The sequence below is a fragment of the Acomys minous genome, assembly GCF_964271855.1.
Source record: "Acomys minous genome assembly, chromosome: 11".
Lineage (NCBI taxonomy): Eukaryota > Metazoa > Chordata > Mammalia > Rodentia > Muridae > Acomys > Acomys minous.
In genome coordinates, this window is record NC_140492.1 from 77,082,919 (window position 1) to 77,107,045 (window position 24,127).

General features: G+C 49.6%; 1 protein-coding gene across 3 annotated transcripts in view; it reads left to right on the forward strand.

Moving 5' to 3' along the window:
• The first annotated feature begins 2,257 nt into the window (after positions 1-2,257).
• LOC311608310 (transmembrane protein 184C) overlaps positions 2,258-24,127 on the forward strand; it is a 43,698-nt gene continuing 21,828 nt past the window's right edge. For 2 of the 3 annotated variants that reach the window (XM_084800708.1, XM_084800710.1), the window contains exon 1: positions 2,258-2,398. The gene's annotated coding sequence lies outside the window, so the exon portion shown is untranslated. Of the gene's footprint in view, positions 2,399-22,274; positions 22,384-24,127 lie in introns of those variants that run through there. The other variant, XM_084800709.1, reaches the window with a different exon arrangement.

The window sequence follows — 24,127 nt, forward strand, 5'->3', positions numbered from 1 at the left end:
GGTATTCTCAGTTTGTTTTTAAAAAAGTATTTCTCCTGTCTCTCTCTCTCTCTCTCTCTCTCTCTCTCTCTCTCTCTCTCTCTCTCTCTCTCTCTGTGTGTGTGTGTGTGTGTGTGTGTGTGTGTGTGTGTGTGTGTGAGAATGCGTGCGTGTGTATACGAGTGCATATAGGCATGAGTGTGAATGAAGGTCAGAGGACAACTTTCTGGAGTGGTTTTTCTTTCCACTCCCATGGGTCCTGGGCATTGAACTCAGGTCATCTGGCTTGGAGGCAGGCATTATTTCTACTGAGCAATCTACCTGGCTGTCTTGGTCATGGTTCTACTGCTGTGACACCCATTTGATCGGGGGTGGGGGTGGGGGTGTTTACAGTTTCAGAGGGTCAGTCCAGGTCCATGTCAGAGGGTTATCATGGTGGCAGGCAAGCATGGTGCCAGAGCAGTAGATGGACAGCTCACATCTTACTTCACAAGCATGGGGCAGAAAAAGAGAGACTGGGACAGGTTTGGAATTTTGAAACCTCAAAGCCCACCTCCTGCCGTAAGGCCACGCCTCCTAATCCCTCCCAAACAGTTCCACACTGGAAATCAAGCATTCAACTGTATGAGACTCTGGGGGGGTGGATCATTCTCATTCAAGGCAATTCACTGCCCTTGCTTCGCTTGTGAGGCAGGATCTTGCTATGAAGCCCTGCCTGGCCTCTCACCAGGCTGTCCAGGTTGGCCTTAAACACTCAATCCTCTTGCCTCAGCTTATGGGATTCTGGGATTATGGCGGCTCAGGCACTATGTCTGGCTATGGTGCTACAGTGTTTGGCTTTAATTCAATCTCCAGTTTTTCCTCCCCTTTGCCTTTCTCTCGCTCCAGTGTAGACTCCCTTGCTGAGTAGGGAGTTCAGTAGGAAGTGAACCTTTCAAAGTGCCTAGAAGTTATTTGGAAAGGCTTTTGAACCCAGAGGATGGACACTGAAACAATGTTTACCTCTGGGTTAGGCACGCAAATGGTGCCATTTCTAACAGGAGCGCTTACAGATTTAGTTAGCTGTTCCCAGAGGGTTAGCTTACAGCTTTCAGGTCAAACAGTCTCTTAATTACTGCACTCAGTCTGAACGTTTTAAAGAATCACTTTTAAGTTTCCCGGTGGTACTACAACCATCATTAAGCCTTTACATGTAAACATGTGTTGTGAGTTTGTCAAAAATGCATGCCATGTGTGCACATTGTAATTGCTTTATAAACTGTTGGTTGATGAAAGTGTCTCCCAAGTGTATGATCTGCTGTACACATTTGGGGGAGGTACTGAGTTCTGCTTTAGAACGCATGGAATAGGAAAGGATTTCTGTGGGCGCCCGGACACGAATTCACACTTGTCTTTGCCGCCTCCCTCCCATCAGGTGAAAAAAAAACCACTTAAAGTCTGGCATCTACTTAAGGCGGCGGCCTATTTTTAGAATAAAGGTCGCCTCCTCTACCCGTGTAAATTTAATCTGCGGAACAGGACAGAAACAGGGTCAACGCGCTTTAGCTACACGCTCCCTTGCCCTAAGTCATTCGGCACGGGACGATGAACAATGTTCTAGAAGCTGCCAAGACAACACCGAGGTGGAGATGTTGAGCGCTCGGGCGCAGGCGGCGGGTGGGATGAGGAGAGCGAGCGCCCGGCGTGCGAGCCCTTGCACCGCGAGGCGCCCTCCCTGGGTACACAGATAAGTGAGTCAATCATTTCCGCCCGCCCGCCCGCCAGTCCGTCCTGACTTAAGTCGTCTGACCGCGGGGACCGAGGCCTGCTATTAAGACTCCTTCCCGTTCGGTCCGGAGCCCACTTCGAGGATCCGCTTGAGTCACCTGGATCGGGCGAGCCGAGACCAGGGAGGCGCAGGCGCCCGAGGGTGGAGGGCACCGACTACGTTCTCCACGGCGGCCGCCTCGGAAGGAAGAGGAGGGGCAACTGCGCGTGGAGAAGAGAAGGAAGAGGCGTCCGGGGAAGGGCAGGGAGGAGAGCCGAAGGCGCTGGGGAGGGAGAGCAGGGGCGTGGGGGCGGGGCGGGGCGGCGGGCTCTGCAGCTGCTGGGGGCTGCCGGGATTGGGGATCCGCGCCGCGGTGCAGTCGCCTGGCTCGCTGGGCTCGGCGGGACATGAGCGAACTGCTGTCGCCCGCCCGCCCGCCGCCGCCTCCTCGGAGCCCCGCACCTTGCCGCCGCCTCGGAGCCCAAGCTCGGCCTGCGCCCGTGCGCTCCGCCGCAGTCATGGGGCTGCAGCCCCTGGAGTTCAGCGACTGCTACCTCGACAGCCCGTGGTTCCGGGAGAGGATCCGCGCGCACGAAGCGGAGCTCGAGAGGACCAACAAGTTCATCAAAGAGCTCATCAAGGACGGCAAGAACCTTATCGCTGCCACCAAAAGTAAGCGGGGCCCTCTCGCGTTCGGGCTGCGGCGTGGCGGGGGAGGCGGGGTGGAGCGTCTTCCCGGCCCGTGTGGGATGGCTCTGTGCCCCTAGACCGGAGTAATTGGAGATTCCTTAGGGGGATAAGCTCCAGGACATTCCTCTCCTTAGGCCCTTCGGGCGCGTCCTCCTTCCCGCCCCGGCCCCACGGTGGCGCGGGAGCCAGGAGCGGTGCGTGGGAGCTGCCCCGGGGCTCCCGCCTGGCCGGGCGGAGCACGCCTAGGCGCCGGCAGGACCCAGAGGAGACTCGGCCGGAGTCAGGCTTTAGTGCGCCCTAACGTTGCCCCCAGCCTCCGGCAAATCCGAGACATCAATCAGCTAAGACAGTTTTGTCTTGTAACCTTTCCAAGGAACTTTCTAGGAGATTCTTGGGAGACCCTGCTTGTAACTGAGTTCTTCAAAAGTTCCTGAAGTTACACTTAACTCTTAGATATCCCTTTTCTACCCCGCGCGACTGTCCCGACCTGAGTCCCTCATGTGCTAAACCAGAAAGTCTACCTGGCTTTGTGCTGCCTTGTGCACATTCCTTCTGTACTGTGCTGAAGCGAGTTCAAAGATTGGGGATTGAAAGGGTCAGTGGGCAGACTGCCCCCTGCTTCTAGCCGGCAGTGCCTGTGAGTAAGTAGGAAATTCCACTCTCTTCAGGCTTGATGCCTTCCACCACAGTCCAGTATTCAAACAGACAAGCAAGCAAGCAAACAAACAAACAATCCAACAACCCAACAAGCCACCTCTGAAGACAGCAACAGAAAGAGCAGTGTTTTGGAGTCCTAATGAGTCTAGGAGTAGAGGCCGGTGCAGAAACAGTTGTAATGCTCCACAGACGGGGAGAAATTAGTTTTCCAGGGCCAGGCACTGGCATCCAGGCCACGCTGGAACCCCAAGTCCCTTTCTTGAGTCACTGTGAGCACCCTGTTTCCCCTTAAAACACCTGAGCGGGCAGGAGCCAAGCACCAGGGGTACTACTCCCCAGCCCCTAGGGTAGATGGTGCTTAGGTTTCCTGGTTCAGTAGTCGCCGCCATCCTCGGGAATTTATTCCGTGTGCGTGTAGACACGTACACTCTCACTACATCGTTTTTGCACCTAGGAAGATGAAAACGTACTGAGGCTTCCTTCCATCCACCCGGTCAAGTGCCTGGCCCAGTTAATATGCACTTAATGAATGAGTTGAAATGTTTTTTAATGGGAAGAATTTAGTGGAGCCATCCCTGTAATTTGGGAAGCAAGTCACTCAACTTCCCTGGACCTTCTCCAAGGCACCTTTGGGTCTGTGACCTCTTCAGTGTTGCGGAGCTGGCTTGGGAATCCCTTTGGGATGAATGGGTCATGTGCCGGGTGGCCGTGCAGGCCTTTGCCTTTGAGTTTTTCCGTGCTAGGCGGGACACGGGAGGAAAGTCTGTAAACAGGGAGCAATGACCACAGACAGTGAGAGGGGTGGGGAACACCAATGGCCTGTGATGTCTTCGTGTTCCGGTTTCTGTGGCCCACTGTTAAGTAGCATCACTACATGGGGACATACGTGTACCTTTTCAAAAAGATGTTTGTGTGCTCCTGTACCATTGTGCACGTGTGAGGTCAGAGGTCAGAGGTTAGGTCTGTGGAGCTGAATCTCCCTTTCTGGGTTTATGTGGGCTCTGGGGTTCAGGGTTTGGTCATCTCTATCCAGCTTGATTTGTTGGCTAGTAGGGACACGAGGAGAGGGGCAAATGGCAGAGTCAGTTTGGCCATGGGTAGGAAGCTATTTCTGTGACTGTAAGCTGCTCCGCTGGCAGGAAGCATGCCTCATGTTCCTGAGGCAGCCAGTGTGTGTGTGTGTGTGTGTGTGTGTGTGTGTGTGTGTGTATGTGTATGTGTGTTAGCTTGCCTCCTCAGAAGGGAGACCCTCTGGAAATTGTGGCTTGCTGTCTTAATCCTTGTGCTTGGGGTCAAAGGTGAGAAACAAAATGGATGATCATCCTCTTTAAGAAGGCAGCTAGACAGTAGTGTCTTTTTATCCTCATCCATAACCTTAGGTTCTTTCCCACAATAAAAGCTTTAGAGGATGCTCTTTTTGGCAAGTTGGAAGGACCCTGGCCTTTTCCCACTTGGCCCATGAAAGTGGTCCTCTCGTTCTTAGCAGAGATTAAGAGGGCAGAGCTTAAGTAAGGAGACCTGGTTTGGGCTTCTCTCTATGGGGTCTGGCTGGGTTGGGTGGGTCATGCAGCTCTTGCCCCGCCTCCCGCACTGCACCACTTGGCAGCATCAGTCAAGTTCCCTAGCATTTGGAAACGTGCCGATGAGGTCACTTAACCAGTTGTCTTTCCGTAACTTTGCATTCTGGGGATGCAAGGAAGACTATTAAGGGGAAGGAAGGGTCTGCAGAGCAGTCATTGAGCTGGTCAAGACTGCCAGTTTGCCTCAGTTTCTTTCTGTTCTATATATCGGTTTGCAGAACAAGGCCTTTTGTGCTTTTCTTTGGAATTTGTGTTTAAATGATTTCTGTTCTTCATTGTCTTGCAAGAAGACATCTTGTCTTGACTTTTGAGTATCTCGAACCATTTTTTCAAGATTTATTTGTTTATTTATTAATTATGTATACAGTGTACCTTAGGTCATATTATAGATGGTTGTGAACCATAATGTAGTTGCTGGGAATTGAACTCGGAACCTCTGGAAGAGCAGACAGTGCTCTTAACCACTGAGCCATCTCTCCGGCCCCTCAAACCATTTTTGAATCCTTCTATAAGTGTTCCAGGAAGTTGGAGGCCCAAAGGCTTCCTGGTGAGTTCTCTTCCATGGCTGCAACAGGAAGTAATACTGTAGTTTAATGCTGTGTGGGCACCCCAGAGAAGTCCTGGCCTTGCCTGTACTTTCTGCAGGGAATTCACTCCAGTCTGAGGGACATTTTTGCATTATCTGTACTCTGCTGAGCTATTCAAATAAAGGATACGAAATAAGACAAGTGGCAGTGCCCTGCTGCCATCCTAGTGGTCTGGAGGCTGATGCAGGAGGATTGCAAATTTAAGCTCACTTTGGGTTACAAAGTGAGACCCTATCTTAAAAAGCTAAACCGTGGAAGGCCTGGAGATCTGGGTCAGCAGGTAAGAGCAGCACACACTGCCCTTCCAGAGGACCAGACTTCAGTTCCTAGCACCTCTATCAGATGGCTCGCAAGCACCTGTAACTCCAGCTCCTAGGTGATCTGACACCTCTGGCCTCTGTGGCACCTGGATTTGCCTGCACGTACATTCCCCCTCCCCCCAGACACATACGCATAAGTTAAAAAAAAAAGAAGCTGAAGGGAGTAAAAAGAATAAGTGGCAGTAAATACCCTGACGTTTGTTTCCAGAACGAGTTTGTGGCAGGGCACAGCAGGGGAAAGACTGCTAGAAGTGTTAGAACTCATCGATGTTTTATATAAGGAAGAGAACCATGTCGGATTGGAAACAGCTGAGAAGAAACCGAAACATCTGCAGTGGGGGAAGAATGAGGTGGCCAGTTTGACTGACAGGAATAAGAAGGTCAGCGTCTGATTGCAGATCAAAATGGGGATTGGAGTGCTCCCCCCGGAAAGCCACAGGTGGGGATGGGAGTGCTCCCCTGGAAAGCCACAGGTGGGGATGAGAGTGCTCCCATGGAAAGCCATAGGTGGGGATGGGAGTGCTCCCCCCGGAAAGCCACAGGTGGGGATGGGAGTGCTCCCCCCGGAAAGCCACAGGTGAGGATGGGAGTGCTCCCCCCGGAAAGCCACAGGCCTTTGACAGAAGTGCTGCATAAGGGGAGAGATGGTTAGAGTAGGGGCATGTGGTGTGTGTGTGTGTGTGTGTGCGTGCGTGCGTGCGTGCGTGCGTGTGTGCGTGCATGTGTGTGTGTGTGTGTGTGGTGGGGGAGAGACTTGGACACAGCATGGGGGCCGGGCTGGAGGAGCTCCAGAGAGTCAGTGACTTATGTGGGAGATCAGGAGATCATCCACTCACTTCAATGGACTCTTTGTTCCAATGGCTTTTTAGTCCTTGCTTTTGTCATTCCTCTCCTCGTGTAGCGTGACCAGTGTCCTCTTTCAGAGCACTGTAAAGGACCGTGAGCTTTCCAGGCAGTGCCTGGTTTTAGGTGCTTGTGATTGGTACGGATTTCATACTTGTAACACTTAGGTTCCTGTGTGTTTAATGGAGAGTGCCTGGGCTGTAGGGAGAACAGCATCAGCCAGCAGCCCCCAGGCATTGATGAGGTGCTCCGGAGCAAGCTCGGATGGTCTGGTTCAGTGTGAGCCGCCCACCCCCACTGTGTACAACGGGTCTGCCTGGGCTGGCATCTGCTATTTCTAGGTCTCTCTGACTTAGTACCTTATGCTTTGTTTCAGTGAGGTAAACACGAAAACCCCCTTTCTTTCTGTGTGCTGGGTTGGGGAAATCTCTTATGTTGCCCGTACATGTTATGCTGAGATTTGAGAGATTGGAAAGACAGTCAGCTCTCTGTGTGCACGTGAGTGTCAGTGGATCGCAGGAGGCTGACTGAAGTGGCGTGGAAGGTGCTGGAGCCCGTGAGGTGCTTGTGCAGAGGCTCCCACTGATCCAGGAGACACTTTCCCCTCCACTGGTCCCGATTTTGTCCAGGTGACTCAGACATAGGAACTTAGGGGATGGTTTTGGTTGATGTCACTTGCTTCTGGCTCAGTCCTAGCCCTAGGACATAGGCAGGAGAGGCCGGGCTTGTGGAAACCGAGAGCAGGCTGAGGAGCGCCATCCATTCTCTTGGTCTGGCAAGTTGTCTTATTGTTGAGCATTCCAAGGGCTGGGGATGTAGTTTAGTCCGTAGAGTGAGGTTTCGTCCCCAACACTAGTGAGTCAAGCTTAGTGGCATAGGCCGTAATCCCAGCACTTAAAAGATATAGGTAGGTGGATCAAAAGTTCCTGGTCATTCCCTGCTACACAGCAGGTTTTAGGCCAATGTGAGACACATAAAAGGGTGGGGATTCCATTTCTGGTGCAGATGACTGACAGGAAGCCTGCTCGGGTGGGGGTGGCGGGTAGGAGATTGCCTTTTGTCAAGAGGACCAAAAAGCCACTTTGGACCATGAGTGGAACCCATCTGAGAGTAATGAACTAATTACATCTGCGTTCATGGTGCAGTCAGTGTGGGCCATGGATTGTTTTAGGCCTGAGGCCACATCTGAATATTTGTTAAATCCTAGTAGGACAGTTTGTGTTAGTGTTCTCCTGTTTGTTTTGTCGGGATTGGTTTTGTAGATTTGTGCTGATGCGGCGTTGCTCCCTGGGAGTGTGGGCTGTTCGGTGAGCTGATGTCCTTGCGCTTTTGTGAACCGTCCACTCATCAGTCCCATTCCCTGGGGCTTCTTTACCTTTGCTTGTTTATTTGAGACGCAGTCAAGGCGAGCAGCCTGGCTGGCCTCTAGGCTATGACCTTTCCCCCAGCCTTGTGAGTGCTGGCTCCTCACAGGCTTTCCTCTGATGACCATGGCAGGGAGGGAGGGAGGGAGGGAGGACCTTGCTTTGCTTTTTGGTGTTTATTCTTTTTTTTTCTTTATTTTATTTTTTTAAATTTATGTGTGCTGGTGTGAGGGTATCAGATCTTGGGGTTACAGACAGTTGTGAGCTGCCATGTGGGTGCTGGGAATTGAACCCGGGTCCTTTAGAAGAGCAGGCAATGCTCTTAACAACTGACCCATCTCTCCAGCCCCCTTGGTGTTTATGCTTTAAAGCAGCTGTTGAGCCAGGTGTTGGTGCTGCTGTGCTTTTCTTCCCAGCGCTCAGGAGGCAAGATTCACTCAGGTGACCCTTGAGTTTGAGGCCAGCCTGGCCTTCTTAGAGAGTTCCAGGACAGCTGGGGTTACCCTGTCTCAAAACAAAACAAAAGTAACCAGAACCGGCTGAAAGAATCAAACACAGACAGTGTGGCCTGTCAGTCCCGGTCCAAATGAAGCCACCTGGTAACAGTGGGTCCGGGTCCAGCTCAGTATAGTTGTGAACGTGTTTCATTAGGTTACTACAGGGGCTGGGTTGACACATGCAGAAGTGTTCAGAATAAACTCGAAGATAAAAACCAGGTTATATCATCTATAGGGCCTTTTTCTTCGGGTAAAGAGGAGCACTTAGCTAACTTTTTGGTACTCACTACTCCTAAACAATGTGTTTGCCCAAATCACTGTTACTGCTTAGCAAGAACATAGAACTGTCAGACTCTGGAAGGAACCACATTCTGACAATGCTGGAACGTTTTAGAAATAAAATAAGTAAAGCTCACTGATGCCTTGTGGGAACCCGATTCACAGTGATGTGAGTGTCAAGTCGGAGATGTCACAAAGGCTGTGGTTAGACCCTGAATGGACCGTGCCCAGCCGAGGTGCCAGCAGCCAGGTAGGGCTCTCCCCAGCTGCTGAAGGTTGAGATGGTGACACCAGTGACCAGAACATTAGATACTTCACATCACTGGGCTGTGCTTGGGGACATTAAGTCATTCTCTCTCATGCTGGAAGACCATAGCCCATTAGTGGCAGTATTTGTCTTTGCTAAAGGAATTTCAAAGAGAAGAGAGAGCTGGAGACTTCTGGGAGAGAGCTTGTCCTGGGAGCTGTTGGGCAAGCCTGGCCTGCACCAGGTGTGTGCTCTTACTGTAAATCAAGGTTTGAATGAGTGCGGATGTGACCTTGTATAGATTCATCAACTTTACATCTGACCACACTTTAAGGTAACAGTGTCTTTTGTCATGTCCGAAGTCTCTTGTTAGAAATTTAAATGTGAAGACTGTGTCTTCTGTCATTCAGTGTCCTTCAACTTCGCCTTTGATTTTCTAAAAGCTTTTTGTTGTTGTTGTTTTTTTTAAAGGAAAATTGCTAAATTGGCTTTTGTTTCAATTTTGGAGGAGGAGTGTTGAACTGCCCAGATTATTCTGAGTAAAAGTGTCTTGAATGTCTTACTTGATTCCTTTACAAATGAAACCTCGGGGACAAGGTTTATTTTTATTTATTTATTTATTTTTAAAGATTTATTTATTATGTATACAGATCTCATTATAGATGGTTGTGAGCCAATATATGGTTGCTGGGATTTGAACTCATGACTTTTGGAAGAGCAGTCAGTGCTCCTAACCTCTGAGCCATCTCTCCAGTCCCGACAAGGTTTATTTAAATGTACACTTAAAAAACTTTTCCTTGGGCTCAGTAGAACACATGTTACTTTTTGCAGAGGACGCAGGCTAGGTTCCCAGCGCCCACATGGTGGCTCACAACCATCTGAAACCTCAGTTCCAAGGGATCTAACATCGTCTTTTGATCTATGTGCACACCAGGCATGCACACGGCACACATATACACACAAAGACACACTCATACATTAAAACAAAAGAAAATCTAAAAAATCCAAACATTTCTTATTTAAATGTGCATGGTAATAGCTAATGGTTACTTATTGACCATCTGCTATACTTGATGCTAACTCGTGACTATTATATATTAACACTTGTGCTGTGTTGTCATGACTTAGAGGCTAGGAAACAGTTTAGAGAGGTTTAGTTGCATATCCAAATGACAGTTGCGTGGAGGTGGGATGTAGCCGTGGCTTTGTCTGATTTCCCCAGCCCAGACCACAATTAATAAGCCATCCCAAAATAAGGGGATGTAACTCCTTTAACTGTGGTCTTTAGCAGGGAATGTTACAGTGATAAACCCTGGTTATCTGAAAGTGCACATTTAATAATCTATAGAATATCCTTATTAGCTCAGTACAGTGACAATGTAAATTTCAAATTGTGACCATTGTGGTCATTGTTGTAAATAAAATTGACAGTTTATAAGTGTAGATATTCAGAAATTATTTTGGTTCAAGATCCATTGCAAAGCACAGACTTCCACTCAAAATTCTTTTTTCTTCTCTTTCTTTATTTGCATCTTTTCCCTTTTTGTTCCTTCCTCTTTTTTTAATTTTTTATTTTTTATTTTTTTTGAGACAGGAATATCTTCTTTTTAGACAGAATTTCTATTATCTAGCCTTGGCTGTGCTGGAGCTCATTCTGTAGAGCAGGCTGACCTCGAACCCACAGAGATCTGCTTGCCTCTGCCTTCCAAGTGCTGGGACTAAAGCCTTGCACAACCATAGCCAGATCCTCCTGTTTCTTATTTTACCTTTTAGTTGAGAAAATTTTAATACTTTTTTTTTTAACTTCAAAATTTCAAAATAGACCCAAGGACATGGCTTTTTGGCAAAGTGCTACCTGGTGTGCATGAGGTCCAGGGTTTAATCCCCAGCACTGAAAATAAAAGTCCAAAATGTTCCCGAAGTATAAAAAGACAAAGAACTTTATAATTGCCACCATGTATTTGTCTTCCAGCTTCAAAAATAAATAAATAAACAAACAGACGAATATATAAATAGGGGTTGGTCCTCAGCTCTGGGAAAAAAAAAAAAGATAAAATAAATAAATACCAGCTGGTATTTATCTCCCTGAAAAGCTGAAACTAGCCAGGCGTGGTGGTGCATGCCTTTAATCCTAGCACTTGGGAGGCAGAGGCAGTTGGATCGCTGTGAGTTTGAGGCTATCCTGGTCTACAAAGCAGTCCAGGATGGCCAAGATAACATAGAAAAACCCCAGACGGGGACTCTCCATGCAGCTGTGGATGGCCTGAAGCGTTCTTTGTAGAGGAAGTTGTCCTTGAACTCACAGAGGTCCTCCTGCCTCTGCCTCCTGATGAAAGGTCGACACACTATGCTGGCCGCTAGACCTTTAGTAGTTTAATACCGCAATTCCGTCATACTTGCGTGATGGTCTTATACATAGATTCCATTTGGGAGATTTAGCTTACTGATAGTTTTGTTGTATTTTTGAACAATGAACAACATTCATACAGTTTTACTGTTTTTGCATCTTGTATCTGCTTTATATTTATGTATCCCAGCCCCAGGCCTTTACCTGTAGAGAACGTTCATTACAAAAGCCCTAGTGTGAGAAATTGCAAACACTACCTTTGCAAATGATCTGTAACTAATGAATCCATGGAGTTCTTAAGACTTTTGAGGCGGTCAGGCTCAGACCCTGGGCCTGTGTGTGCGCGCAGGGCTAGTGCTGTACTACTTAGGCACAGCTCTAGGACTAAATTGTGTTTTCCATATTTTGAGTTATTAGCTCCGTGCTATAAGCAGAGAAAACCAGTGTACATTTCATGACTTGAGAAATGACTGACTGGTCTGAACCAACAATAAAAAACCTTGAGAAGTTTTTTTTTTTTTAAATTGAACTTGGACTTTGAGCATTAGAATGTAAAGGCAAAATGATAGTTGTGTTTCTTTTTTTTTCAATATTTATTTATTTACTTATTATGTATACAGTGCTCTGCCTCCATGTACACCTGCAGGCCAGAAGAGATCATCAGATCACATTATAGATGCTTGTGAGCCACCATGTGGGTGCTGGGAATTGAACTCAGGACCTCTGGAAGAGCAGTCAGTGCCCTTAACCTCTGAGCCATCTCTCCAGCCCCTGTTAGTTGTGTTTCTAAACACCTTGTACATGAAAAACTTTAGCTTAGGTGGAAGGCGTGTGAGCGTGAGCCGCTCAGGTAGGAAGTGTGTGAGCGTGAGCCGCTCAGGTAGGAAGTGTGTGAGTGTGAGCCGCTCAGGTAGGAAGTGTGTGAGTGTGAGCCGCTCAGGTAGGAAGTGTGTGAGTGTGAGCCGCTCAGGTGGGAGGTGTGTGAGTGTGAGCCGCTCAGGTGGGAAGTGTGTGAGTGTGAGCCGCTCAGGTAGGAAGTGTGTGAGTGTGAGCCGCTCAGGTAGGAAGTGTGTGAGTGTGAGCCGCTCAAGTGGGAGGTGTGTGAGTGTGAGCCGCTCAGGTAGGAAGTGTGTGAGTGTGAGCCGCTCAGGTGGGAGGTGTGTGAGTGTGAGCCGCTCAGGTGGGAGGTGTGTGAGTGTGAGCCGCTCAGGTGGGAGGTGTGTGAGTGTGAGCCGCTCAGGTGGGAGGTGTGTGAGTGTGAGCCGCTCAGGTGGGAGGTGTGTGAGTGTGAGCCGCTCAGGTGGGAGGTGTGTGAGTGTGAGCCGCTCAGGTGGGAGGTGTGTGAGTGTGAGCCGCTCAGGTGGGAGGTGTGTGAGTGTGAGCCGCTCAGGTGGGAGGTGTGTGAGTGTGAGCCGCTCAGGTGGGAGGTGTGTGAGTGTGAGCCGCTCAGGTAGGAAGTGTGTGAGTGTGAGCCGCTCAGGTAGGAAGTGTGTGAGTGTGAGCCGCTCAGGTGGGAGGTGTGTGAGTGTGAGCCGCTCAGGTAGGAAGTGTGTGAGTGTGAGCCGCTCAGGTGGGAGGTGTGTGAGTGTGAGCCGCTCAGGTGGGAGGTGTGTGAGTGTGAGCCGCTCAGGTGGGAGGTGTGTGAGTGTGAGCCGCTCAGGTAGGAAGTGTGTGAGTGTGAGCCGCTCAGGTAGGAAGTGTGTGAGTGTGAGCCGCTCAGGTGGGAGGTGTGTGAGTGTGAGCCGCTCAGGTAGGAAGTGTGTGAGTGTGAGCCGCTCAGGTAGGAGGTGTGTGAGTGTGAGCCGCTCAGGTGGGAGGTGTGTGAGTGTGAGCCGCTCAGGTGGGAGGTGTGTGAGTGTGAGCCACTCAGGTGGGAAGTGTGTGAGTGTGAGCCGCTCAGGTAGGAAGTGTGTGAGTGTGAGCCGCTCAGGTAGGAAGTGTGTGAGTGTGAGCCGCTCAGGTAGGAAGTGTGTGAGTGTGAGCCGCTCAGGTAGGAGGTGTGTGAGTGTGAGCCGCTCAGGTGGGAGATGTGTGAGTGTGAGCCACTCAGGTAGGAAGTGTGTGAGTGTGAGCCGCTCAGGTAGGAAGTGTGTGAGTGTGAGTCGCTCAGGTGGGAGGTGTGTGAGTGTGAGCCACTCAGGAAGTGTGTGAGTGTGAGCCGCTCAGGTGGGAGGTGTGTGTGAGCCGCTCAGGTAGGAAGTGTGTGAGTGTGAGCCGCTCAGGTAGGAAGTGTGTGAGTGTGAGCCGCTCAGGTAGGAAGTGTGTGAGTGTGAGCCGCTCAGGTGGGAGGTGTGTGAATGTGAGTCGCTCAGGTGGGAGGTGTGTGAGTGTGAGCCACTCAGGTAGGAAGTGTGTGAGTGTGCGCCGCTCAGGTAGGAGGTGTGTGAGTGTGAGCCGCTCAGGTGGGAGGTGTGTGAGTGTGAGCCGCTCAGGTGGGAGGTGTGTGAGTGTGAGCCGCTCAGGTAGGAAGTGTGTGAGTGTGAGCCGCTCAGGTAGGAAGTGTGTGATTGTGAGTCGCTCAGGTGGGAGGTGTGTGAGTGTGAGCCACTCAGGTAGGAAGTGTGTGAGTGTGAGCCGCTCAGGTAGGAAGTGTGTGAGTGTGAGCCGCTCAGGTGGGAGGTGTGTGAGTGTGAGCCGCTCAGGTAGGAAGTGTGTGAGTGTGAGCCGCTCAGGTAGGAAGTGTGTGAGTGTGAGCCGCTCAGGTGGGAGGTGTGTGAGTGTGAGCCGCTCAGGTGGGAGGTGTGTGAGTGTGAGCCACTCAGGTAGGAAGTGTGTGAGTGTGAGCCGCTCAGGTGGGAGATGTGTGAGTGTGAGCCGCTCAGGTATGAAGTGTGTGAGTGTGAGCCGCTCAGGTAGGAAGTGTGTGAGTGTGAGCCGCTCAGGTAGGAAGTGTGTGAGTGTGAGCCGCTCAGGTAGGAAGTGTGTGAGTGTGAGCCGCTCAGGTAGGAAGTGTGTGAGTGTGAGCCGCTCAGGTAGGAGGTGTGTGAGTGTGAGTCGCTCAGGTGGGAGGTGTGTGAGTGTGAGCCGCTCAGGTAGGAAGTGTGTGAGTGTGAGCCGCTCAGGTAGGAGGTGCATGAGTGGGAGGCGAGTACAAACAGAAGCCAAGTAGAGAGCCAGGAAGATGACGGAGACAGGAGAAGGAAAAGGAGTCCCTCACCTGGAGCCCAGCTCAAGTCTCTTGCCTGCAGCAAAGCAAGAATTGCACGTAGCACAAGATAGAGGGTCTGTCTCCCTTCTTAGCTGTGAACCCGGAGCCCCTGTACGGCCTCAGTGCCTCCTGCGTCACGACATACCTAGTTTATCTCACTTATATATAATTTATCTTAAGGGAAAAAAAAAAAAAAAGAAGGGAGAAAGGGTTCCTCTGCACCTTTTTGAGATGTAACCTGAGAGTCACCAGAGTGGCACACGTAAATGGCTAGTATTGAGAGAGTTAATAAATTGCCTATCCGTGCCTCCTCCCCCTCATTTTCTGTTCCCCACCTTTCTGCAGTCTCGTTTTCTGCAGTTCTCTTGGAGAAGCCCACACCCTTGCCAACCTTCTGTCCCCGAGTCACGTCTTAAGGTTTGGCGGGCGGCACATTACAGTAGTTCTACTGAGTCCCGCCTCTGCTTCGTAACCTCTCCACGGGCCTGCAATTTTTTTCCTTGTTGAAGTCATGAGTCAGGGTCACTGCATGACTAGAGACGACCCTCAGGCTGCTGGAAATGGCTGCCGGGAGCCGCATCCCCTCACGGCTGATAGACCCATGTCCTACTCAGCTTGGTATTCCAAATGTGGAAACATAGTTCCTCGACTGGCCACAAGACTGCTTCTGCATCAGCGCCCTTGTTCCTGAACAACCAGACAGAAACTTCCGGATGCTCACCTTCTGAGAAACAACCGGACAGAAACTTCGGATGCTCACCTTCCGAGGCAGGAGCCACGCCCATCTCAGCTGCCTCTGACCTAGCTAGGTTGGCCTCCCCGGTCCAACTAGAATTTCTTCCCTGTTTCCTGAGGAAGATAACTAATCCTGAGCCACTCGGTATTTCATCTCGGAGTGTGGTTCCTCCTCACTCACTGATTTGCTCACCCACAGGCACCTCTGCCCTTGGGTGCTGAGCAATGCTGTCTGGGAGCAAGTGGTGTTGAGGTGGGTAGCTGGAGGAACTTGATTAGCTGGGGCGGTGTCCCCTCAGGCCTGCATGCAGGGTGTGTAATGGTTTCTAGACAATTGAGTGCTTTTTATTCAGGCTGTGAAGTTGGCGTCATCACATAGCAGCTGGTACTTAACTTAAGCCCTCAGCACCTAAGGTTTTTTTATTAGTCAGAACTCTCATTGGTTGGTCATTCATTCATTCATTCATTCATTCGCTGGCACTCACTGTGTGGGTCAGGCTGGCCTCATCGGTCCCCCTGCCTTAGCCCCCTCACTACCTTGGCTGCAGGGGGCCCTTCTGAGCCTGGTGAGTGGTAGTATTTAGCGCTCACATCAAATATTTAAAAAAAAAAACTTTGGGTAACTGTTTATAATCATTATTAAGAGAACTCGGTCTAGCCAAGTGTGGTGGTGTAAGCCTTTATTTAATTCCAGGACTTGGGTGGCAGAGGCGGGAGGATCACTTCGATGAAGAGGCTGGTCTGGTCTACACTGTGAGTTCCAGGCCAGCCAGAGATGCATAGTGAGACCCCAGCTCAACAACAACAAACTGTCCTAAATTACCAGCAAAGATGATGACATGGTCATGGGCTTGTTTTTTCTTTTAAGCTGACAACGTTTTGAAGTGTAGAGCTGAATACAGGCCTCTCATTGATTAAATAGGAAAGCCCAGCTGAAGGGATTTCTGCCTAGTCACAGGTGACGGTCACACACTGAACCCCCTGTATAGCGCCAGCGCCTTCTGGTTTTCAGATTATATGGTCGCTGCAGCCTGTCTAGCAGCCACTGTACAATCTCGTTCTATCAAAGGGAGGAGAAGAAAAAAAAACCAAAACCAAAAAAGAACTTGGAGTGGGGCATGGTGGCGCACGCCTTTAATCCCAGCACTCGGGAGGCAGAGGCAGGCGGATTGCTGTAAGTTCGAGGCCAGCCTGGTCTACAAAGTGAATCCAGGATAGTCAAGGCTACACAGAGAAACCCTGTCTCGAAAAACCAAAAAAAACAAAAATAAAAACAAAAACAAAAACAAAAACAAAAAACCAACCAAAAAAAAAAAAAAAAAGGAAAGAAAGAACTTGCAAGATTTGAGGATAAAGCCTAAAGTGCCTGGGAATGGAGTACCATGGGCATGTTAATATAATTATTTGAGAATCTGACCGATAGTACTTTTGTCACTGTGACAGATGGCTTTGCTGTGTTTTGTGACATTCAGGTCAAAGGCAGCAGAGGTATTAAGTCACAAGTCACAGTGACAGAAGCCAGCTTTGCTCACTGTGTGGCCTCAGGCAAGTTGCCTGGTCTTCCTCTTCTGTAGTATACGGACGGTAGGTAAAGTGAACGGATTCGATCCATGCAGCGTTTTAGTCTTCTTTTTTAACTTTTGGGAAAAGTAGTGAACTTGGTATGTGTTGCCAGTATAAAAAAGTTTAAGGGTCGGGCGTGGTGGCGCACGCCTTTAATCCCAGCACTTGGGAGGCAGAGGCAGGCAGATTGCTGTGAGTTCGAGGCCAGCTTGGTCTACAAAGCGAGACCAGGACAGCTAAGGCTACACAAAGAAACCCTGTCTCAAAAACCCAAAAAAGTTTAAAAGCGGGCTAGAGAGATGGCTCAGAGGTTAAGAGCACTGCCTGTTCTTCCAAAGGTCCTGAGTTCAATTCCCAGCAACCACATGGTGACTCACAGCTATCTATAATGAGATCTGGTGCTCTCTTCTGGTGTGCAGGGGTACGTGCAAGCAAAAAAAACTGTAAACTTAATAAATAAATAAATCTTTTTTAAAAAGTTTAAAAGCTCGTTTATCCTATGTATTTGTGTCGATAGGGGAGAGGTGTCACCTGGCGTTGCTGAGGCCTGCTGGTGCCACCTCCTTGCTAGAGGAGACTTTACACACAAGGTAGAGTTCCAGTGATGCTTACTGAAATTATCTAAAAGGTCACTTCATTTATGTTGAAGTATAGAATGCTCTGCCGTAGTTAACAGGACTGATTGGTTCCAGGGCATGAAAGGAGACAGCAGAGACACAGAGCTTCCTAACCAGAATCTGGATCCTGAAATATTTAGAGTGCTGACAAGGTTCCAAGTGGAAAATTCTACATTATGAAACTTTTTTTTCTGCATAAAATTATTTAAAATTGTCTTCTGCACACATGCATAGGTTTTTTGTTTTTGTTTTTTTAAATATGGAACTAATGAATTTGGTGTATTTTTTTAAAAGATTTATTTATTTATTGTGTATACAGTGCACATCAGATCACATTATAGATGGTTGTGAGCCACCATGTGGTTGCTGGGAATTGAACTCATGACCTGTGGAAGAGCAGTCAGTGCTCTTAACCTCTGAGCCATCTCTCCAGCCCCAAATTTGGTGTTTTGAGTTGGGTCTCAACCCAAATCTAAAAATCCTGAAACATTTTTGGTCCTATTCATTTATTTATTTATTTATTTATTTATTTATTTATTATTTAGAGACACAGTTTCTCTGTCCTGGAACTTTCTTTGTAGACCAAGCGTTTTGAACAGGGCCACCCACTCATTCTGCAGTAACTCAGAAGACCAGAGGAGGGCTAGGGGGTTCTGCTGAGTGGGGAAGAGGAATTCTTCAGGTAAAGGGCGAGTGTGGCTGCCTGTTCCTGAGTGGCTGTGGGAGCGAGGCTGCAGACAGGTCAGGGCGTCTGTGAGGGCATGTGGGGTAGGTGAAGGCAGAGGGAAGTTTTGAGCAGGGCACTGACAACGTATGCATTCAGTCCTCTGTCTGTGAGACCAAGGATGGAGTTTGGCTGGAGGTCAAACCTGGGACAGGATTAGTGGCAGGAGGAGTGCCCCAGTTTAGGGGTTGGTGACTGGGTGTGGGGATCCAGGCGAGGTGAGGTCTTTGGTTCCGGGCTGTGGGCGGCGAGTTCTGGCTGCTGGCAGAGGAACAGTCTTGGCAGGAAGGATGGTGGGTTTTAGTTGTTTTGTGTTGAGATGGTTGTGTGTTTCGGGGAGAGAGAGCAGAGCTAATGAGTCTAGAGATACTAGAGTTGGAGACAGGAAATGATGCTGGGAGCCTACCGCGGAATCTGGGAGAACGACAGTATTGGTTCAGGGCAGACCCTGAGGCCCCTGCCTTGAGTGTTGTAGCTATTTTATCATCGCCGTGAAAAAAGACTCTGACAAAAGCAACTTACAGGAGAAAGGGTTTATTTTGGGTCACAGTTCCAGAGGGACCCAGTCCGTCAGGGTCAGGAAGACATGGCAGCAGGCAGTAGGGAGCAGGAGGCTGGCCGGCCATGTTACATCTATACTTAGGGACAGAGTGAAGAAGAAGTGCGACAGGCTGTAAAGTCTCAAGGGCCATCCCAGTGGCTTTGTTCAGCAAGGCCCTTTTATTTATTTATTTATTTATTTATTTACTTATTTATTTTTATTTTTATTTTTTTAGCAAGGCCCTTTTAAAGGTACCTCAGCCTTGGCAAATGGTGTCAGTAGTTTGGGACCAAGTGTTCAGACATATGACCCTGTGGAGGACATCATGCATTTAAACTACATTATCGTAGGAGGAAGTTTAGGAAGGGCAATAGAGGGGTCACACTTAGAGACAATGGGGTGAAGAGTAAATGAATAGGAATGAGGAAGCAGATGAATTTGGAGAGAGTCACAGACGCCAGGCGAGAACAGCCAAGGCCGGACTTCAGAGTTCAGGTGTCATTTCACTAGTAAGATGGGGACTTTTGGGGAGTCTAGGTGAGCCTAGGTGCCTGAGCAAGAGTGGAGAGCAGGATTCTTGGAGACAAGGACATCAGGTATCCTGACATACTGCTCTTTGGCACACCCCCTCAAGGCAAAGTCTCTCCTTGAGATAACAGTGCTCTTCCTGTCTCTGCTCCCCGTAGTCCCCATGACAGGCATGTGGTGCCACATCTGGCTTTTTACAAGGGTATGGGGGATTCGAACTCAGGCCCCCATGTTCTCACAGACAGCCTTCTACCCACCGAGCAAGTCGTTACGTCATCTCTCCATCCCCCGAAGGCAACTTATAACGAGGGAAGGTTTGTTAAGGCTTATGGTTTCAGTCCATAGCCACTAGCCCTGAGGTAGGAGTGTGAGGGGGAGGAGCCTTCCTCCTTTTCTCCTGAGGTCATGCTGCCGTCTTTTGAGAATCCTTTCATCAGCTTTCGTGTTGAGTGTGCTGCGTGGCATCTGAAGTGAGGACTGGGGAGAACGGAGAGCCCGAATAGCTGTTATGTAAACTCTGGGCTCCTTTAAGGTTGCCACTTGTCGTCATGGCTGTCTAAAGGGCTTGTATGGCTACGCAGCTTAGCCACACGTGAAGAGACCGGATGTACCCTGTAGCCACAGTTAACAGGGCTTTGTTTGCTGTAACACTGTTGAGTGCCTTTTTGGCAAGTGCCTACCTGCTTTATCCCGACCCTTGTAAAACCAAAAAGGATCTAAAGAAATGCTTTGGTGTCTAGAAAACAGAGGCGAGCTTGCGAAAGAATTTTGAATTGTTGTGGTTTGAAATTTAAGTTCCAAACCTTAAGACTGAGTGTCGTTTTGAGTGGAAACACCTAAGTTTAATACACGAAGTGAGGACAGAGTGGGGAGTTGGTACCACAGTGGAAGGCAGTGCAAGCATCGCTGTGCATGCGACAGTGCAGGAGGGTCGGTGACAGTGAAAGACCGCTGTGCATGCGACAGTGCAGGAGGGTCGGTGACAGTGAAAGACCGCTGTACATGCGACAGTGCAGGAGGGTCGGTTACAGTGAAAGGCGCTGTGCATGCGACAGTGCAGGAGGGTCGGTGACAGTGAAAGGCGCTGTGCATGCGACAGTGCAGGAGGGTCGGTGACAGTGAAAGGCGCTGTGCATGCGACAGTGCAGGAGGGTCGGTGACAGTGAAAGGCGCTGTACATGCGACAGTGCAGGAGGGTCGGTGACAGTGAAAGGCGCTGTGCATGCGACAGTGCAGGAGGGTCGGTGACAGTGAAAGGCGCTGTGCATGCGACAGTGCAGGAGGGTCGGTGACAGTGAAAGGCGCTGTGCATGCGACAGTGCAGGAGGGTCAGTGACAGTGAAAGGCACTGTGCATGCGACAGTGCAGGAGGGTCGGTGACAGTGAAAGGCGCTGTGCATGCAACAGTGCAGGAGGGTCGGTGACAGTGAAAGGCGCGGGTCGGCTTGGCCAGCTTGTGGCCTCTGTTTGATAAGTATGCTCGGACTTTTCAAGTTTATATTAGAAAGAAAAGTTAGAATAACATGGAACCCATGGGTGCTATCGACGGCCTTCACTGGAAGGCTGCTCGTCTAGCGTTCACTGTGTCCAGCACTTCATGAAAAATAGGATGTGTTGGCATTCCAGAGCTGAGGTTGCGGGGGCGGCGGTCAGAAGTTCAAGGTCAGCCTTGTCTGTGTAGTACATTTGAGACCAGGCTGGGCTGCTTTTAAAGTCAAGACAGGATTCCTCAATGTAGCCTTGGCTGTCCTGAACTTGCTTTGTCGAACAGGCTGGCCTTGAACTCAGAGATCCACCTGCCTCTGCCTCTCTGAATGCTGGGATTACAGGCATGTGTCACTGCACCTGGCTCATAAATCATTGTTTATACAGGTATAGAATAAAAATAAGCAATACTGTGTAGTGTATGTGTACGCAGAATTCTGCCCCAAATAGCTGCTTTCTAGTTCATTCATTCTCGGAATAAGAGTTTTAAAAAGTTAGCCAGTGATGGAAGCAGTGAGGAGTTGGGATGTTTTAGGGTAAGTATTATTCCTAATATTTTTGGCTTTCCTGCTCTTGGCTGGATCCCCTCTCTTTGGCATGCTGAGCTCATCCTCATCCTCTTTCTTGCCCAGTAAGGCTGACTTTGGCCCCCAGCAGCAGGTTCCCTCATCCTCCGGCTTCTGCAGGGCAGGAGTGGGTGGGAAAGGGGGGAGAATTAACTGTCTCCACTCCCCCTGGAGGGCGCGTCCACGTACAGCTCTGTGCTGACGGTCTTGCCCACAGCCTGTCTAACTCCACAGTCTAGAGACTCATTACAGAATTATCCCAAACGGCTTCTGTGCTCCTCATTGACACCTGCTGTAAGTGGTCCCTCTGTTGAACTCTTCCTTGACGCACTTGACTTAATTTATCATGTGTTTTTAGCGGAAACCCTGGCTAGATTAGTCAGAAATCATGCTTGATGCTGTGTGGCAACCAGTGTTCACTCAAAAACTGTTGTTTGGCAGTAACAAAAAAGTGTGACTGTTTGTCTTTACCCTGCAGATACCCTGAGAAGCCTGAGAGGACTGTGCCTCTGGTGTCTCTAGACTCTTCTTTAAGGCTACGTGGCCTCAGTTTTATTAATGAGGAATGGAGAGAAAGCAAGCAACTCTGACAGATTGGCTCAAGTTGGCCCTGTATCCTCCAACTGTAGTGTGGAGGGGGAGGGGGGATTGGAGAGGGAGTCGGAGAGAGAGATGCAAGTAAGTCTGGTTTTCTTTCTTTCTTTCTTTCTTTCTTTCTTTCTTTCTTTCTTTCTTTCTTTCTTTCTTTCTTTCTTCCTCTGAGACAGGGTTTCTCTGTGTAGCCCTAGCTGTCCTAGAACTCTATTTGCAGACCAGGCTGGCCTTGAACTCACACAGATCCGACTGCCTCTACCTCCTGAGTACTGGAATTAAAGGTGTGTGCCACCACGCCTGTCTGTAGTCTGGTTTTCGAGTTTAATATTTTAGCTCACGCCAGGCGGTGGTGGCGCATGCCTTTAATCCCAGCACTCGGGAGGCACAGGCAGGTGGATCGCTGTGAGTTCAAGGCCAGCCTGGTCTACACAGTGGGTTCTGGGACAGCCGGAGCTGTTACACAGAGAAACCCTGTCTCCAAAAACAAAAACAAAACAAAATATTTTAGCTCACAAATTACAAGATGGATTGGACAGACCCATAAAATTTAGGGCCTCTGGCATTCCTATCAAAACAACCTCACCAGGATGCACAGGGTGCAGAGAACAGTTGGTGTCGTGGCCGAGAAGCAAAAGACAAAGAGGAAGGGGACGCTTGAGAGCATGCTCCAGAGACCCGAGGACCAGCCGCCATTCCCAGTGGAACCATCCTAGAGGCCAAGGCCTTCAACACACAGGCCTTCGGGGTGCGTTCACCACTCAGCTATCCTGGCTTACACACAGGGCCAAGTCCGCCCCAGACTAATGGAGTCCTTTGACTATTTTCCGTGCTGAACTTGGGTCATTTTGTATCAGGTCTGTTGCCTTTTTGCCACTGTAACCACTTTCCCTCTTTCAGTAGCAGCTACAACCACAAGAAGTGGCCCAGAAAGCAGTACAGAAGCAGTAACACTTCTTTTACGAATGCTTTTCTCTGGCACCACTTAGGGAAATAAAGCTTAGAGAGGAGTTGGATGCCTCTCTAAGCAACACGTGAAAAATCCACTCCCACGCCCCTCTCTTCTAAGTCTCTTGAGTTCTTTGCTCTAGAGCTCCCAGTAACCACACAGCAGCTCACCACCATTCATAACTGCAGTTCCAGGGACTCCGATACCCATGGGCAGCAGGCACAGGCAGGATGCACAACGGTCATGCAGACAACACACCCCCACACATAAGAAATAAAATCAAATAACTCCTCCCCTCTACGTTACGTGAAGGAAATGTCAGGTCTTGACTTTCCATGCGGAGACACCTGCTCCAGTTAGCGTGGCTTGCTGGAGTCAGGGAAGAGGGTACTGGGAGGGTCAATTGGTTATTGTCACATGGCTGTGACCACGAAGCCTGCTGGAACTGAGGTCAGGAGGAAAGGCTTACTTTGGTTCATGAGGGTTTCTCTCCATCCGGGTACAGAAGGCATGGTAGGATAGTTTAGTTTTTGGCATCAGAAATGTGTGGTGGGAACCCCAAAATGCAGGCAGAAGTCAGCATTGGGTAAAACCTTCAAAGACCCTCCCCTGTGACCTGCTTTTACCGGGGAGACTCTACTTCCTACAGGCTCCACGAGTTCCCAACAAATACCGCCACCAGCCAGGAGCCAAACACCCAAAACTGACATCAGACTCAAAGCAGGACAGAGGCTTACACCTGCAATGGAATACTTTAGCCTGAGGTAACACCTGCCATTTGCACTAGATCCAGTGGCCTGAACCACACAGCACAGCACAGTCCCTTCGGGAAAGAACCGCATATTCTGGGAAACCGCACCTGGGGTGATTGGATGTACAGGAGCACAAGGAGTGGCGCCACTAGGAGGTGTGGCCTTGTTGGAGTAGGTGTGGCCTTGTTGGAGGAAGTGTGTCACTAGGGGGTGGGTATCAGAAGCTCAAGCCGGTTTTCTCCTCACTGCCTGCCCTCACAGGTAGAACTCTCAGCTCCCTCTCAGGCACCACGTCTGCCTGCACGCTACAATACTTCCTGTTATGACAATTATGGACTAAACCTCTGAAACTGTGAACCAGCCCTCAATTAAATGTTTTCTTTTATAAGAGTTGCCCGTGAGAGCTAGACATGGTGGTACACACCTTTAATCTCAGCACTTGGGAAGGCAGAGGCAGGCGGATCGCTGTGGGTTTGGGGCCAGCCTGGTCTACAAAACGAGTCCAGGACAGTCGGGGCTACACAGAGAAATCCTGTCTCAAAAAAAAAAAAAAAAGTTGCCATGGTTATGGTGTTTCCTCGCAGCACCTATGAAAGGTGGAGCTGCGCAGTGACAAAGGGCCACAGTATCACAGATACTCACGGACCCTGTCGGGGAGCACAGAGTTCCTGGGGCATGCCACCTGGAGGATTGGAACAGCCACGGTTTATGCTCTTCGGCTGTTTCTTTTTCTCTCTTCCAGCTTGTATGTAATGTCAGCCTGCAGTGACTGACATTTTAAGTCAGTCTGT